Source organism: Amblyomma maculatum, chromosome 10, assembly GCF_055883805.1.
Source record: "Amblyomma maculatum isolate TAMU_Amacu chromosome 10, ASM5588380v1, whole genome shotgun sequence".
Classification (NCBI taxonomy): Eukaryota; Metazoa; Arthropoda; class Arachnida; order Ixodida; family Ixodidae; genus Amblyomma; species Amblyomma maculatum.
In genome coordinates, this window is record NC_139353.1 from 27,624,057 (window position 1) to 27,643,898 (window position 19,842).

Sequence of the window (19,842 nt, forward strand, 5' to 3'; positions counted from 1 at the left end):
GTTTGCTTTGTCAATAGATTATATAAGTGTGAAGTAAAATATAACGTTGCTCAAATCGGAGAGTTCAAAGAACCCTTTAGCGTCTCCCTAGGTGCCTTTCCCTTGAGCAAAGATTTCAATGAAATTTTTGCAATGAGGAGGTTCAAGCAGGCCATTCGAGAGGGATCTCTGTTTCACAACATTGAGAAACGATGCAACGAAGAAGTGAGCGTTGGAGGCCGGTTGGAACTTCGGACCTTTTTTGCGCACTATTCGGTGATACTGTTTTTTTGTTGTAGGAGTGCTTTCGCAGAACTCTTTGTAGCCGTCTGTAATCGATTGACCTCAAGACTCTTCTCTTTGCGCTGCATGTTTTAATGGGGAGTGTGAACGTAATGCGAATAATGTCACACAGCAGAAGCTAAAAATCCGAAATGTAAAACATGAAACGTCCCTTTTAAAATGCCCTTTTCTTTATACACAGCAACCAAAAGAAGCAAATAATATCTGTCCTTATCACTTTAAAGAGTAGCAAATGCTTCAAGTGATAAATGCTGGCGCGGTAGCTAACTTAGCCGTTCGTAGCAAAGAACTTGAAGTGATGCTCACTCGAAGGCTACACACAATTCAACCACCTATTTACGATGACCTATTCCTTGCCACTATAGGACAAACACTGGCCTCCTAGTGTGAAGAGCACTAAGGTATTTTGCATACATCTCCTTCGTAACCGCTTGAAACAAAGAAGCTGTAATAAAGTCCACTCATTTTCTTAAAATTCTTGAATTCATTTTTCGGAAACTTCAGGCGAAATCGCACAGACACTCTCTTAACAGCTGAAAGTTTAGTACATGCCTTTGTTTCTGTAGAGTACGTTTTGAGCTAGGGAAGAAATGTCACCATTAAAAGAGTAACCAATACTGAGGCCGAAACGCGGTACATTTCACGCGAACGCAAAAAACGTATGAAGCTATGTACTGCTTTTGAGGCGTACAGACCATCCGATTGCATGATCGTATAATCTTACGTGCACGCCTGCTGCAATAACTGTCACGTGTACCTCTTCCTTTATTAACCTTGACTATTTCGCGTGGTTTAGCAGAAAAGCGAATCATTTTTTTTCAAACCAGCCAACGATTTATTTGTGCCCACATTTCACGTTCCACCGAGTAAGCGCTCTGCAGTGCAAGCACCACGACCTTCACGGTGTGTCTTGGCGGAGAGTGAATTCCACCATGTTGCCGTGCAAGAACAGATTTTCACTGTGTGCCGCATTTCACAGGAACCTAACCCAGAAAGTGCTCTGCATAAGACAAGCGTGTATATCTGTGGCGAACGCTTTGTTTTGAGATTGTGGTGATGCCTAGTCTACTTTAATACAACTACAAAAAGCCTGAAATTTGTTGCATGTTTTCTAACTCTTTTTTTATTTTAAATGAGCCGCCTTCTAAGATCTGCACTATTACTGTTCCTGTGCGTGCTCTTGTTCCAGTAAGTATACGATGTGTGCTGAGTCCATGGCATGACACAATGTTCTAAACCAGTATTGTAGAGTGCTTCAGATAGAGTGATTATGATACCTTCCTGCCAGATAATAAATAAGGATGGTGGGTATATTGAAACTCTGGCTGCTGTCTTTCTTGCCTATTACTAATACGCCACCATTAGGCGCGCACATATACACACGCTCTTTAGTTGCGCAGTTCGGCGGCTCTGTAATGACTAATACCACACAGTGGGCTTTAAGGTCGAAGTTCTTTTTTTCTGCCATACACTGGTCGAGTAATATAAGATATTGTCCGACAAATGTCCACGAACTGCATTTTGTATGTCTGCTTTTATATAAAGAGAAAAAACAACGTCATTGACTTACATGTTTTCAATTGAACAACGTGGCGGAGCCTTCAAATAAGCTTTGCTGCCAACATTTATAAGTGAGCTGCCGAGAGAATTCAGAATGAAACACAACTATTTCTTATAGCTCACTGCGTCTACTTACTAAACAAGCCTATGTAACTGGCAGCCCTATGCGTCATTAAACAGGACTAACAACACTTCGGATACGTCAAATATGTTAACAGAATTAAATAAAATGGCTAGGGGCCGGGCTAAAAACTCGCCAGTGCTGGACGGCGAGTTTACCAATAAAGAAAGCCGAAAGCCCAATCAGGTTTACTGGGAGGTAATAGAGACTATATCAGCAAGTCTTTTTCTTGTTTGTGTTTTCAATTTCTTCAGGCGTTTGTTGTAAGCATATTACGTACTTCACCCAAATGTTTTTTGGTATAACATCCTTGCTAGTGCTACTATGAGTAATAACGCCAGCTTTCTGCGGTGCAAAAAAGGCTAATATTTATTTAGTTGCCAGAGTGCTTCGAATGGGAAACGTCGTTTTGCATGTTTGTGGCAATTGTTTTCCCAGCTTCGTGCCAGGTGAGTACCTCAGCAGGCCGGCTACTTTGCCATGTCGCTTGCAGGGCGTTCCTGTAGTGTAGGAGACATTTTCTCTTCACTTCGCTACAAAAAGTATCGACGTTGAATTTATCACAACTTATTTATGTCGTGGAAAAAGAATCTACAGGCACTGCAAGAGAACCATCTAGTCGCTGTGCTTATACGGTACGGTTCTCAAATGGAACTTCTAGTGTGTTAGATTCCCGTTGGAATATTATTGCAGCCGACTTTATTCCTGAAACTTAACTGCCCAGAAAGCACTCCTCTATTGTTAGGAACGCTTCGTGCCACTGAAATCTGTCTACAAGATTATTCGCTGGTCTAGACTGCTTTTCCTGACTCGGTAAATTCTTGAGGGAGACATTCGTGGACACGTAGAGTGTCAATGATTATAAAAAGAGGAGACTGATAGCGCCACAAAAGTAAGCTAAGTAAAAGCGAACGGAATGAGAATACAGGACTCTCCATATCTTTTTTCATCCATCAAACTGTGACATCATGCGCGGGACAGAACTATGTTAACTAAGGCACCTTTCACCGCATGAAAAAAACTAGCTTTGATAACACAGCAACGTAGCAAACGCAGCCCAATACGATGTCAGCTCATGCCTTTCCTTTTGTGCTAGACAGATCTATTGCGTGTCAGAGAATATTGTAGTATTTGACCTCCACTTGTCTACTGGAAGGAGATATTGCAGTTGTCGACTGTACCTCTCAGTGTTCCTATACCATCATTCTAATGAGCGCACAGCTTCTTTATGGAGGGCACGGTGGCACTCTTCCGAGCATCATGATTCACCATGTCTAGATCGCTGTGCAGGTTCTTTTCTTTGTATCGCCGCTGTCAAGCATCAGCCGACCTTATTCGCCTGGTTTGTCAGGACATGCGCTGTGGGTTCCTGGATCTTCACGCAGCACGTGTAATCAACCGTTCTGGACACAGGACTACCCTACCTTTACCATCGCAGAAAACAGAATACCGCATGGGATTCACTGGTCAGTGGCGTCAACGGAATACGCCATAAAAGACCCGGATTCTTCGCATCGCCCCAGAGGGCACGGCGGCACTCTTACGAGCATCATGTTTCACCATGTCTGGATCGCTGCGCAGGCTCTTTTCTTCGCGCCCCCGCCGTCAAGCATCAGTCGACCTGATTCGGCTGGTTTGTCAGAACATGCGCTGTGGATTCCTGGATCTTCACGCAGCACGTGGAATCAACCGCTCTGGTAACACGACTGCCCTACATTTATTATCGCAGAAAACAAAATACTGCATGGGCTTCACTTCTCAGTGACGTCAACGGAATACGCCATAAAAGCCCCGGATTCTTCGCATCACCTCAGAGGGCACGGCGGCCCTAGCTCTTTCGAGCACCATGTTTCACCATGTCTGGATCACTGTGCAGGTTAGATTTCACAATCCGTTTTCTTCTATTCGGACAAATTCTCATGCGCTCGTCATGCTACCATACCCTCGCGATGTGCTCAGATTGCTATTGAGTGTTAGTGTGTTTTTCTACTCCTGCTTTGTGGCGATGTGGAAAGTAATCTCGGCCCCAATGTCAAAGAAAAACAATGGCATCATTGATGAACTTAAAGAGATAAAAGATGCTGGTAGAGTACGTGATGCTACCCTTTCAGAACTAAATAAAAAGCTTACCAAGTTAGACGAGGTCTTAGAGTTAAACAAAGTGAATGAATGCAAGATAAAAAAAAACTTGAAGAAACGATACACCACCTTGAAGAAGCATTGTTGGCTCAGAATAAAAAACTTGTTTATTTTGAGGACCGTGCTCGGCGGAATAACCTTTTGGTTTTTGATATTAAGGAGAGCTTGAATGAAAATAGACAGAATCTGGAATTCAAAGTTGTCCGCCAGGTTTTTGAGGAAAAGCTTAGCGTCAGTGTAAGTGCAGTGGAACGCATTCATAGATTGGCAGGCTACGGAAGGATCGTACACGACCTGTGATTGTCCGCCTATACAACTACAAGAACCATTCAAAGCTAAAGGGCTCTAGCATATCAATTTCTGAGGATTTTTCTCAAGAAACCTCAGAGATAAGAAAGAAATGGCAGTCTGGATTAGTTGATAGCGGTCCGAATGACAAAATGAAACTTGTCCACGACAAGTTGTTTCAAACCGATGATGTATATGTATGAGACAGTGATAAGAACAGCAAAGTTTTGTTTCGCAACAGTACTAAATCAGATAATTGACGTTCTCAGGCTAAAGAGAAGCCTGCGCAGAAGCTTCTTTGCATTGTTTGGTTGAATGCGCAAAGCGTGCTCAATAAGTCAGAAAAGCTTCAATGTATTTTGCTCTCATATGATCCCCACGTAGCCATCCTCACAGAAACTTGGCTTCACGATGATAAATCCCAGATAACTGCATATTTCCTCCTTCATATTGTCACGCACGCCCCGCGATGGGGCTGTATTGGAGGAAGATGAAGGGTTGGAGGAGAAGCTGAAGAGGAAGAGGAAGCTGGTTTGGTTCGCTCTGGGTGTGCTAACGACCAACGCATCTAACACCCGCCGTGCAAACAAACCACGTAACAACTGTGGTTGAGGTACGGGTGTGTTAATTATGCCCCTGTTGACTTGGTGTGGCTTTGGACGCCGTTGCGTAAGCGCGGCCTGTCCCAGAAACTGTTGCACCAGTATACTGGTCCTTTCGTTGTTGCTAGAACGCATCAGCGCAGGCACCTTTGTAGTCTCTCGCCTGACCACCCATGGTAGTCGTTCTTGAAAGACTCAAGTAGTTCACGTGGCTCGCATGAAGCACTGCTATCAGCGTGATGAACCTTGACTTGCCCGGCGGGCTCCGTCTGCGAAGGGGGCAGTGTCACGCACGTCCCGCGATGGTCCTGTATCGGAGGAAGATGATGGGGTGGAAGAGAAGCTGAAGAGGAAGAGGAAGCTGGTTTGGTTCGCTCTGGGTGTGCTAACGGCCAGCGCATCTAACACCCACCGTGTAAATAAACCACGTAGCAATATATCTGCTATCGAAAGGATCGTGAAACAAAAGGTGACGGTACTGCAGTCCTTGTGAAACATGGGTTTTCATCCTTTGCGTTACCAGATGTTGACAATGCTCGCGAAAGCGTATTTTGCATAGTTGAATTTAGCGGCAGCACAGTCATTATTGCGGGTGTTTACAGTCTACCGGGATCCCCACCGGAATTCTTACTAAAGCTTTACAACCACTTAGAAAAATACCGTGATCAAAATATTATAGTGGCTGGAGACTAACCTTCCGGCTAATAACTGGGTGGAAATGAAGTGTGGATCCGCTGACGCCCACAGTTCAGAAGTGTTGCTTGACATGCTACTTGCCTATAACCTCACCCAAACAGTGTTTGCCCCAACACGAGTAACAGATGCTCTTTCCTCAATTTTAGATCTTTTATTTTGTTCTCACAGTATTCGGGATCGTACAACTAAAGTTCACGATGGTATTTCGGACCATAGCCTCATTTACTATACCTGTGTTTTTCCACGGGGCTCGCGATCTTACAAGCCGAAACCTGTTTTTGTCAAGAATTACTTAGCTGCCGCTGATCTCCAAATCACGCATTATTTAGAGAATTCCTTTTTTTTTGTTTCATGACGATGGCATTGGAGCATTATGGACTAAGTTTAAATGCTGCTGTCCCGTTTGTATAGACAAATTTAATCCTGACAGATTGAAAAAGGCTGGTCAAAGCAGCCCTTAGGTAACCAGAGAGCTACTCCAGATAAAACACAGGCTAAAACGCCGCAGAAAATTTAAACGAATTAATGACGATGTAGTTTCAGAGCTAAAAAGTACCCTCGAATGTAAAATGCCAGAATCTCGAGAACGCTATTTCACTGAAACTCTTGGCCGGTTCGCTGCAGAAAGCCCCGAAAATTCTGACAGTTCCTTGGGAACAAGGCTCATGCACTTCCCCTGCCATCGGGCATGAAGGCAAGCGACGACGAAAAAAATCCAAAAACACTACTTCATGCTCGAAGGCCTACTCTGCCTTAATCCCGTGGCTCCTAAATGTGCACTAGCTCCAGCGGCGATTGTCCGCAAAAGACAGACGGTCGAAGCAATCACAGCAGCCAGCCATGACACAAGACCTGAAGAGGTAGCCGCAGCTCTCGCGACTACGCGTCTCGCCTCCTAATACATAAACACGAACTCTAAAATATCACATAGTAACTTTATTAGGGTAGGCCTTCCGCATTCACATCACTGACACTCCGAAGAAGACAAGCTCACACAAGAAGACATCAATTGGTGGCAAAAAGATGACGTCATCACATTGTTTCTCAACGATACATACAGGGTTAGCCCACTGCACTGACTCGGCGATTGGAAAATGCTGTTGACGCTATTTCAGATCCGACTGGCGGGGAAGGCCTGAAGGCGAAGAGAAAAAGCGTACGAAAGTAAGGACGGCATCTTAAGGATTATCCTGAAGCTGAGCAGAGACGTAGCAGTAATTATTAAGGGCAAAACATGCTCAAGCGCGCTTCATAGACGAGAGGCCACTGTGATAAACATCACCTGAGAATAAACGGTGACCATACTATAAATCGCCTCCTCTGCTCTCATCGCTACGACGTAAAGTTGCAAACTTGTGCCAATCTTTGTGGGCAAATAACCATGCATACGTGTCATATGCTAGGAAGGATCTTAATGAAAGAAACTCTGCCATTTAAAGGATAATTGCTTTCGCATTCCCAAACACTACCGGTCTTACGTGTCTCTGCAAAATTGTTTTTCTATGTAGTGTCGCATGATCCAGGGGAGGTTTTAAGGCAAGTACAATGAAAGAAAACGCTGGGGACGGCATTTCAGTTTTAAAACATTTACTGAATTTTAAATAATATCAGGAGTGTGCACACCGGTTGGCGATGCAGAGCCGGATTTCGAAGAGTAGGGATAACGGGCCGTGGTGAGATGCGCATGAGCTATTCTGCTGGTGGAGGTGCGCGAACTGGTCAACTGTTCGCCTTAATGACTACAACCCATCACATGTAAATAGGGTGTTCTTGTACTCTTCCCTTGACTGTTTCACAGCGCAGTATAGGTTTGCCGTGTATGTGCTGTCAGTTTCTAACAACAACGCAGCGCCATGGCTATGATTTCGGGCTGAGGGCATCTAACTCAACATTCCTAATGTGCCCATTTGAAGCGGCTCGAAGCCTCTGCAAATTCATTCTAAGATGGTTATAAGATGCATTCACCTATAGGTCACCTATAGCTATCCTCTGACGCGCGTAGCTTATTAAGGCGTTGAGGTGGACATCATCACTGACACTCTTATCGTACTCTTGATGCGCATATTACCGCCTTTGTTTAGGCACAATCGAAGGACGTTTGGTCACTCAGTGAAAATTGGTGCACTCGTCAGCATTATATACTTTCTCTAAACAATATATTTATCTTAATTTCATAATTCAGTCTTTACGCGTCTCCATGCACAAATTTCTCGACTCATTTTAACAACGCCGATGGAGCAGTACCGCTCTAACTGCAAGCTTTCATCGGAACAGGAAATTGCTGGAACCTCGTGCAAAATGTTCTCAGAAAGCGGCAGCTTGTTTCTGTCTCGCTTGATTTTGCAGCAGTAGACGAGTTATTGCGCTTGCGGCGACATAGCCCGTCTTTGATTTATTTATTCCCTCAGGGTATTCAGAGATATCATTTGCTGCGGCAGTCATTTAGGTAGACGCGATACATTCAATAAGTCAATTACATTAACTCTTTCCTTTCACGCTTATTTCCTTCAGCTCCTTCAGCTCCATTCCTGCACGCGGCACCAATAATGAATCTATTCATATCTAAAAGGTGTCGCTATTGGTGCCGCGTACAGGCGGAAAGGACATTTAATCGTGGTGTGGGTCGGCGGATGAACATTTATTGGTGGATGTGTATCCGTTAAATGCATTCCTGCATTATAACCACGCTTCATGAAATGGTGCATACAAAACATTTCAACAAGTTACCAAAATAAAGTAGGAGCAACGTCAGACGATGACATTTTCCCATTACGCTCTCACGAGATTTGCTTTGAATCGTGTACATTAAGTGCTGGGGACAGACGTAGCAGCCCATAGGAGGTTATTGAAATTTTTAAATGTCAAGGCACTGGAGCTTCCACCCCGACGTGCGTCAAGAAACTTATGCATGTGAAACCTGTACGGAAAATATACATGCAGCTTGGCGACCAGCCGGTGTAAATGGACGAAAATATGCACACTTTCTTGAAAAACGTGTTCACGGGTACTAATCACTTCCGGGCAAAATCCCTTATGGTTCTTTTCGGGGATTTAGAAAATAACATAGTGTAAAATTTAGCTAAACTCAAACAAAATTTCACGCAAGGGTTTTATATCAGCTATATCAACAGAAAATGAAAGTACATATGAGCATTTTTGCACTGTTGCTCAAAGTATTGAACTCCAGATGAAAGCAGAGAACCAGAACATATCTCACATTGATTACGCGTCATGCAACCACAGACAACGCTTCGATAATAATAATAATAATAATAATAATAATAATAATAATAATAATAATAATAATAATAATAATAATAATAATAATAATAATAATAATAATAATAATAATAATAATAATAATAATAATAATAATAATAATAATAATAATAATAATAATTAGTTTACAGGAAAGGAAAGGCGCAGTATCTGTCACACTTGCACTGTGGACACCTGAACCGCGATTTAAGGAAAGGAAGGGAAGTAGGAGTGAAAGTGGAAAGAGAGAAAGGGGAGTCCTAGTGGAGGGCTAAGAAATAATTTCGACCACCTGGGGATCTTTAACGTGCGCTGACATCCCACAGCACACGGATGCCACTTCCTTCAACCTCCATCGAAACGCAGCCGCCGCGGTCGGGATCGAACCTGGGAATAGTAGCACTTTTCGCCGAGACTGCTCTTGCGAAGTAAAGAATTGTCACCTTCGTCATTTCACACTTACTTCGGAGCTTAGAAATTTTGAGTGCATATAGCATGATCCTAGTCACATTCCCGCTTAATAGTCAGGCTAGTGATCTCAAGAGCACCGGTTGCATTTGCTCACCACAGCAGCAGTGTTCCTTGAGAAAATCAGCTCTAAACAATTATTTAACCTGGAAAGTGTTAGCAGGCCTTTTCAAAAATCACCTGGTCAAAAACCTGTAGCCTTCCAATATGCAGGTACTATTTGCTCATTCACTCTATCATTCACCATATCTTTGAGAAGTGAGACGGTCTCTATAGCCGCTCCTATTTCGCGAGAATGCTCAGACGTGATGTATAAATCCACAATTACATATTGCCCGCAACTGTTCTCTCCGGAGATTCCACTATATATAGTGTAAGAGGAGGCGGAGAACTTTTGAAGGCCCCTCTTTTATATACATCAGCTCACTGGACCCCCATATGTGTCATATTAAAACACATTCCTTCTTGTGCCTTAGAAAACATTATTTGGCGTATGCATTTATTTCCCTTTTTATAACACACTGGCCTAATCAATTAAAGGGAGAGAAAACCCAATCCTTAAGTTTGGCATGCCGTTGTGGCAACAATATTTAACACGTTCCTTTCGTCCTTGATTGGTCCTCAGCAAAGTTTTTCTGATTCTACAGTATATCATCTTAGTGAGAAAGATGGTTGCTAAACTGGTTCTGATTTTCTTTTTTCCACGGAAATGCTATTGCTCGCTGAAATTCAACCAGATATTCGCAAAGTATTATAGTCTTCGTAAGGACACGAGTACTGAGGTTCTGAAGGGTCTTCGAAAGGGGTACGAAAATTTACTGCTAGGTTTTCAAAACACCGAAAACAAAAAGAAACGAATCTAATCGACCGCTTCTGAAATGCTCCTCTTTGCAAATCCACACAGATGTGAAGACTTCGAAGTTAATACGAAAGTGCAGCCTGCTGGGAATGAGCTGTTCTTATAACACTAAAGCCTAAAAGAGATCAACGAGGCAGAATAAATGAACGATTTGTCCAGAAAAATTGATCGGAGAGCCCTTTCATGAAGAAAGCGAAGAAAGACATGCTGCACCTCCAATCTCCCTATAACATAAGATGTCGAGACACTCTCTCTTTAGTGGGGACTCAAAGCGCCCGGGTACGCGCAGAAAGTAAAGAAATATTCCGGTACCATTTATCAGGTTTCATCTTGTTGCATCATTCTTCTCAATGATGCCAACATTAAAAATGTTGAGCTGTCCATATGCATCGTCGTCTTCGTTTAAGCTATCATTCACAAGCGTATGTGTGAGACAGACCTTATCAATACATTTAATTAAAATTATGCAAAATGTTTCGACACTAATTAACGAAAACTACCATGATGAGCGAGCCAATGTAAAGAACGATTAAATCTATAAGAATAACAACGACGAACAAACTATTCGTCCAGGGCGCAGAGTATTTATAATGAATTTTGAAATCATGCATACATACCTCTCTCTAAGATTTCTCCCTAAGAAAAAAAATTCAGTTGCAAAAATGTCAAACGCCCCTGGCGTCGCTCCCGAACAATTTATTTCATATAATTATATGCGAGCAGCGGCAGCTGTCATCTGTGTATTCGGTATAGAAGCCTGAAGGGAACCAAGACACTTTATTCAGTGTTGTTCCCCTGAAAAGCCATGAAATGGACAGTTCATCGAAGGGTGAGATCTATTATCATCCTAGGAGGACTACTCTCATCGACTGGTACGATTCTCCTCTCTGACAGAGTTAGAGTTTAGCTTATCATGGGGCGGCGAAAACTATCTTGGACAGGTTGTTCCATGAAACTTGTACACTATCAATGCATATAACAATAAAATGAGGCCACAGCTTCTCACATTCTGAAGATATTGTGCAAATGTACTTCGTCTTAATACTGGCATGCCCCATGTCTGGTTTGAAGTACCGGTGACTGAGCGGGAATGCGAGAAGCTTCTTGTAATTAAAAACAGTTTCCTCAGAAATGAACAAAATTTCTGATAGGCCGTAATTGACGTCCGCATGCTGATCCCTAATTTCTTCTGTTAAAACAAAGTCCCATCACAAGAAAGATCAGAAAAAGGCCGAAAAGTCATTTCATAAAAATGCAGAATGTTTTGCCGTGGTTTTATAATTTCAAATGTTATAAAGTAGTGGTCACTCAGCAAGCCTAATGAATAAGTCAAAAAGCTGCAAAATTTTCAATCAATCCAAGCAGTAGTTAGCAAAAGAATACCATTTTCCGAAGGTTCTAAATTATACAAAGCGTTGTAACATTTTATAAGAACTAGAGGTAAATGGGCAGTGTATCACTTCTTAGAATGAAGTCCTAAATATTAAATGCATTTAAAAAATTAAAGAGCACTGCAGAATCTACAATGGAGTAATGCGAAAGCACAGATGCTGCTGTTGATTGCTTCTGGTTCCTTCTAGTTGATTAATTCATTTCTTATTTACCCATTTTACTCTTTGGTACTTTCATATTGCGCGCGAACTCCTTCTTATGCCCTCTTTCGGCTCTACCTCCGGTTGCGTGACGTCACATCTTTGACGTCCCATTAATTCACTTCTTGTTTACCCATTTTAGTCTTCAGTACTTTCAAATTGCGCGCAAATCCCTTCTTACGCCTTTTTTCGGCTCTACTTCAAGTTGCATGACGTCACATCCTTGGCGTCACCTTAATTGACTGACTTAACTATTTTAGCACTTGATACATTCAAATGTGGCGCCAAGCCATTGGCTAATGAGACCATTTTCGCCTTTACTTTTACATTTTTGCCTCTACGTATTCACCTAATTAACTTATTGGATCAATTATTGTTTCGAAAACAACATTATGTCACCCTCTATCGATTGACACGACTCCTTATTCTCTACCACTTCTCAATTACTCACAACTGCTGCGGACACGATTTTGCTTGTTTTGCCTCTAATTATTTACCTAATAACCTTTCTTGCCTAAATATTTTTTCGAACACAACATTACGTCACCCTCTATCGATCGAAACCACTCATTAGCCTCTACCACATCTCAATTACTCAAAGCTGCTGCGGACAACTTTTACATTGTTTGCCTGTAAATAATAACTTAAATAACTTATTGGCCTAATTATATTATCGGCATAAACATTACCTCACCTTCTATTGATTGAACCACTCATTAACCTCTCAGTTCAGTCGTTCAGTGGTGTCCAACTCTTCGTGACCCTATGGACCATGTCACGCCACGCTTTCCGGTCTCTCACTATCTTCCTAACATCACATAACTTCATCTGCAGTGCCTCGAGGATGCCATCTAACCATCGCGATCGCTGCCTACCCCTTCTCCGGCGACCCTCAACCTTTCCCAACATCAAATCTTTCTCCAGCGACTCCTCTCTTCTCATCAGATGACCAAAGTAGCTGAGCATTAACTTAAGAATTTGACCCTCCAATGAGCAGTCAGGGTTTATGGTCGACAATATCGACTGATTTGATCTTCTGGCAGTCCAAGGAACTCTCAATAGTCTTCGCCAGCACCACAATTCAAACGCGTCAATTCTTCGGCGGTCAGCTTTTTCACAGTCCAACTCTCACATCCATACATCACAACTGGAAAGACCATAGCACGAGTTATACCGATCTTGGTTGGCAGACTAATGTCTCTGCTCTTTACTAGGCGAACTATTGCTCTCTTTCCCAGAAGCAGGCGTCTCCTAATTTCATGGCTGCAGTCTCCTTCCGAGGTAATCTTGGAGCCCAAGAACAGAAAATCTGTCACAGCTTCCACTTCTTGTCTATTGATGCTCCAGGACTTGATAGGGCAAGACGCCATGATCTTTGTCTTTTTAATGTTCAGTTTAAGCCCAAACTTCTCACTCTCTTCTTGTACGCGCATCAGAAGTCTCTTGAGTTCCACTTCACTTTCTGCCATTAAAGTGGTATCATCCGCATATCTAAGGTTGTTGATACGTTTTCCAGCAATCTTCACTCCAGCTGAAGACTCGTCCAGGCCGGCCTTCCTCATGATGCACTCTGCATATAGGTTAAATAGGCAGGGCGACAGTATGCAGCCTTGCCTCACTCTTTCTCAATCGGAAACCAATCAGTAAGACCATGCCCAGTTCTGACTGTGGCCTCTTGCCCTTCATACAGGTTCCTGAGGAGACAGATGAGGTGAATTGGAACTCCCATTTCTTGGAGAGCTTGCCACAATCTGCTGTGATCTACGCAGTCAAATGCTTTCGCATAATCAATACAGCAGAAGTATATGGGTTTCTGGAACTCTCTTGCTTTTTCCATGATCCAGCGAAGGTTGGCAATTTGGTCTCTAGTTCCTCTGCCCTTGCGAAACCCAGCTTGCATGTCCGGAAGCTCCCGATCCACATACTGCTGCAGCCTACCTTGGAGGATTTTCAACATCACCTTGCTAGCATGCGAAATAAGCGCGATCGTGCGGTAGTTGGAACAATCTTTGGCACTGCCTTTCTTTGAAATGGGGATGTAAACTGACCTCCTCCAATCCTGTGGCCACTGCAGGGTTGTCCAAAGCTTCTGACATAATGTATACAGAATGTTAACAGCGTCATGGTTGAGGTTTTGAAGCAACTCAGCTGGAATGCCATCAATTCCGATAGCTTTGTTCTTAGCAAGGCTGGCTAAGGCCCATTCAACTTCACTCTTCAGGATGCCGGCTCGAGATCAGTAATAACAACCGTCTTATGTTGGGTTTGCACATTTGGGTCCTTCTTGTACAGTTCGTCTGTGTATTCCTGCCACCTCTTCTTTATCTCTGAGGCTTCAGTAAGGTCCTTGTTTCGCTTGTCCTTTATCACGCCCAGCTTAGCACAGAAGCTTCGTTTTATATCTTTGATTGTCTTATACAGAGCTCCTGTGTTCCTTAATTGGCTGTTGTCCTCAACTGCTTGGCACTGTATGTTCAGGAAGGCATTCTTATCTCTCCTTGCTATTTTCTGAAAATCCGCATTGAGAACCTTGTATCTTTCTCTTTCCCCCATAACTTTTGCCATCCTCCTTTCCTCAGCTATTTGCAAAGCCTCTTCAGATAACCACTTTGCTTTCTTGCATTTCTTTTGCTTTAGAACTACCTTAGTAGCAACATCTTGTATTATATCACGAACATCAGTCCACATCTCTCCGGGCTCTCTGTCTTCTAGATCTAATTCTTGAAATCGATTCCTCACTTCCACAGCATATTCTAACGGAATTTGATCCAGATCATACCTGAAAGGCCTTCTAGTTTTCTGCGTTTTCCTCAATCGAAGCTTAATTTTGGCAACAAGAAGCTGATGATCGGGGCCACAATCGGCCCCAGGCCTTGTTTTTACTGCTTGTATAGCGCTTCTCCATTTCTGCCGGCAAAGAATATAATCGATCTGATTCCTGTACAGACCGTCCGGTGAAGTTCATGTGTACAGGCGCCTCTTGTGCTGTTGAAAATTAGTATTCGCTATGGTGAGGTTGTTTTCTTGACAGAACTCTACTAGCCTCTGCCCAGCTTCATTTGGCTCGCCAAGACCGAACTTGCCTATAATTCCGGATATTTTTTCACTCCCGGCCTTAGCATTCCAGTCTCCAATGAGAACAACGACGTCTGATGGTGGAGTGCGGTCTAAAAGGCATTGTAGGTCCGCATAAAATCTCTCAACGTCAGCTTCTTCAGCAGTAGTGGTCGGTGCATAGACTTGGATAACTGTTATGTTGAAAGGGTGACCTTGGATCCGAAGTGAAATCATTCGGTCGTTTTTGGGGTTGTACCCTAGCACTGCTTTGCCCATTCTTCTGTTTACTGTGAGAGCGACGCCATTCCTTCTCTTGGATTCGTGCCCACAATAAAAGACATAATGGTCACCGGAGTTAAATTCTCCCATTCCGGTCCACTTGAGCTCGCTGATACCCAAGATATCAATGTTCAGTCTGTCCATTTCTCGCTTGACGACATCCAGTTTACCTTGCGTCATAGATCTTACATTCCATGTTGGTATGTGATATATCTCCTCGCAACATCGAACTTTCCGGTAGCTTCCCGACACATCCACAACTGAGCGTCCTTTTGGCTTTAGCCCAGCCTCTTCATTCGTCCTGGAGCTACTAGGAATCGCCCTTTGTTCATCCCCAGTAACATGTGGGACGCCTTCCAACCTGAGGGGCTCATCTTCCGGCGCCATATCAATAATGGTATTGTGACTGGCCATAGGGTTTTCTTGGCAGTAAATACTGGAGTGGGTTGCCATTACCTTCTCCAGTGAATCACATTTTGTCAGAACTCTCTGCCGTGACCTGTCTATCCTGGGTGGCCCTACACAGCAGAGCTCACGACTTCATCGAGTTTCGCAAGCCCCTCCGCCACGACAAGGCAGTGATCCATGAAGGGGGATTAACCTCTACCACTTCTCAATTACTCACAACTGCTGCGGCATGATGTTGTGGATGCGGTCTGCGGGTGCGGCCTGTGGACAGAAATCTGTGAACATAGCGAAGTAGTGCTCTCGCATTAATAAACGAGAGGCACACTACAACTGTGCAGTTGGGGCGATACGTGCCTTTAGTTCTGTATCGACCACAGTGCTTCTTCTTCTCACCTCTGTGCACAATGCCCACAATGCACAATACCGCAAGGTGAGTATGTGCCCATCTGGCAACGTCGAAGGCGATGAAAGGCTTATGCCCAGCGCACATGTGCGGCCTTTTTCAGTGCATCGATGGACTGTGCTGTACAGACACATCTTCACGCTCAGAGGAAAAGTCAGAGAGTCAGAGGAAAAGAAAGGGCAGAAGGAAACGACACGCGGAACACTGTTGGGGCCAATACCCACAAAGTAGGCATGTGCACATACCTGCACTATGGGCATTGGCCTCAACAGTACTTCGCGTGTCGTCTCTTTCTGCCCTTTTTCATCGGACTGAAGCGGAGCGCTCAGCCTTACTCTCAGTGTGAATATCTGTCTATAGAGCATAGTTCATTGATGCACTGAAAAAGGCCGCGCATGTGCGCTGGAGATATGCCCTGGGGCTAAATGCATTTTTCAGGGCACTTAGTTTCGAAAATGCCCCGCAAAGTGCTGACGCTACCATAGCCAGCAGCGCGGAGTATGCAACGCTGAATAACGACAAAAATCAATGTTTACTGATATTTCAACTCTGGAGCGTGAATCGTTCAAGGAGTATAACCTTAAAAAAAAACTTCCTGGCTATGTAGGCGTGGTCCGCAGATTTCAACACTCCGCACTAGACAATTACTATACGGCTGTGTTAATTCGCAATACCTTTGGAATCAGAAGCCATTAGAGTAGCTTTTAGAGCAGGGCCGCCAGAAATTGTTTAAAAGGCACAGGAGAGGGTGAAGCCGTCTTATAGACCAGGAATTTCACGCCACTGTGTAGTTTATCTGCATTTTTATTTGAACTTCACTACCCTTTCTTTTATTCTCACTGCCGCGTATATGCGTACAGCCCAAGTTAGGAATTTATTTCATCTTTCTATCGTTATTAGATGCATCCATTTCTGGTAATTTACGGATTATGTTTTTGCATTGCTCTTTACTTCATGTATAGCAGGTTACAACCCTATTGGGGATATGGCACCTGAGAAGCCCAAGACACTAGGTGAGGCAAATCATCATGAAAACAAATTTCTGTAACCTTATGAGCACATAGTTTCACAACAACGCTGTTGGAAGGGCACACGATTTTCATTATAGAAAGTGCAATATGTTGGTGCAAAGACGAGGGTGTTTAAAATCTGTCTGCTGCTGCAGGACCAGGCAGCATAAGATAGATGTAAGCAAAAATGTAACGTATACTTGTTGCATCGCACATGATAATTCTGATAACTTTACTGACAAATAATGGAGCTCTGCTGGTATATGTTCTATATAATATAATGTTCTATAAAACTAATGTTTAATAAAACGATGAATTTCATACCTTGGCCACATTTTCCTACTCCGTATGTTAATAATTATTGACATTACCGCCATTTCAATATTATATCTGGCCCACTGATGCAATATCGCTGATGAATTCGGTGTGTTCGAGCTGCTAAGCGTGAAACAAAGGCCAAAATTAGCAATTGTTTAAATCCCCTTAAATCGAGTAAGACGTGTGAAATCGCTGTTTGGCAGGGTTTTGATTAGCGGTATAAATGGAGTATGGCGTAGCACCAAGTTTGAAAAATTGTTACACCCTTTATTTACTCGGTTTTAGTGCGAAAACACGTATACGATCATCAGAGCCAAGCAACTATCTTCCTTGTGCTTGAATCCCAATTGGCCTGACAAATTGTGACGTCGCAATTCACGTGTCTTGGCGCGGTTAATTCAAACAGTGATTTCACGTGGCGTCATCGGATTGACCGAGTTAAACACTGAGTAATTTTAAATGTGACAACACTACATTATACAATGAAACAAAAAGAAAGTGTTGGAGTGGAGCGGATTCGCACCCAAGAATACCTCGTTGGAAGCGGCTATAGAACACCACGGCTACCGCCGGATTTTTTTCATTATGTATGGCCTTTGCGGCCTATAGTAGTCATTCCTGTCGTATATTTGTAATATAACGTGAAGAAAATCTGTTCATTCTTCAGTAGACATACATGTTTACTGTTTCACTGAGGGTTTCTTCCAGCAGTGTTGCTTGCTTTGGATATCCATTGATTAGCTGGCAGGCATGTAGCCCCTTATTGTCGCTCCCTCTTACTGATAAAGGAATTTGTTCTTGTTTCAGAAAAGAAACCACAATGCCTCTTACCTGTTGATATAGGTCGATGGGGTTTGGGTGGTGGATACAAGATGCTGTGGTACTACAACAAGACATATGGATTGTGTTATTACGGAGAGTTCCTTGGTGTTGGCGGCAATGCGAACAGGTTCCATACGTGTGTGCAGTGCATGCAAGAATGCCTCAGTGAGTAAATCTCTCCCGCTTTGACCCAATGTCTATGCTGGTTTAAATTGCTATTCTTTAATATTTAATTGTTTCCTTTTTTTGTTTAGAGGGTAATTGCTTCCCGCTTGTGTATATATATATGTCTCTACAAAATAAAATCATTCACCATTAGAACCTCAAGTTAATTCCCATCGTAAAGAATACCTTTCTACCTTCCCATAATTCCTTTACAATTAGGGCATTACAGTGATGAGATCTACTAACGCGATAGCGTTAACGGCCCTGTGTCGCAGAAAACTTGATGTAGGCTTTGTGGCTGTGCCGTAAAAATCAGAAATAAAGGAGCAATAACACTTTTGCGGAAACCCACGGAGTCGAACACTGTTTCCTCGCTGTGCGAGGCGAGCACGCAACCACTCCGCCACCGAACTACTTTTTTTCAGCATGGTATTTATTACACCAAAACCGAACCGCATTGCTTCTCTCCGAATAAAGGTAAACCCACTGTATGCATTACCTTATGCTGTTGTTCAGTTATGGGTTAGGTGCGCCATTAGAAAGAAACTAATTACGGAAGTAATAGTTGAGCGAATAGCAAAGAGCATTTCCGCTTCGCTTACGTGGGGTGCGGCGCTAAGAGGAAAATTATTTCGATCTTACGGCCAGCGCAGGATTAAAAGTTATTAGGGCCTGGTTAAAAGGATCCCTACAACCCCCCCCCCCCCCCCCCCGCACCTCTCGCACACTCCACACTACCTGCCCTCTATTGCAATGTTTGACACTTGGCGCGTTTTAAAATTTCCTACAGAGAACACCCACCTTATTTACTCAAAGAATCTGAGGACTGTATTAACATTGCTTGAGCATATACTTACCCGCAAAGCTCACGGATAGACTGGCATCTAGACGGAGCTATTCTAAGAAATAACACGACACACAACACCCTCCCTAAAAAATCATACTGCGCAGTCAGGAGAAATAAATTTCTCGAGTTATTAGGGAGTTCCGGAATAGGGGGAATATATAATGGGGATATATAATGAAGATGGGCGGAGGGGGGGGGGGGGGGGGGGGGGTTGCGGACCGACAATGCGCACGCGAGGAACTCTGCGATGAATAGGCGTGGGCAATCACTCTGAGCATGCCGAACATGCGCACTCGCGCTCCGCTATTACTGTATTCACCTAAGGGTCATCCTATCCTAAAGCTCCCCATTTTCTTGGGTATTTCAATGAAGCAGGATATTTTAGAACGGTTGCTTGGCGGGCTAGTTGGTTCATATCTAACTTGTATTACAGCGCGAACCACAAGAAGGGACGACGACAGACAGAGTGAAAAGAGCGCTCTTTTCACTCTGTCTGTCGTCGTCGCTTCTTGTGGTTCGCGCTGTAATACAAGTAGGATATTTTAGTTCTATGAAATCATCCAGCAAGACTAATTAAATCGCGCCTAAGGCATTGTTTCGATAGGAACTGCGATATTGTGTTCCCCTATGCTGACTTAAACCACATCAACAATTATTATTCCAAAAAC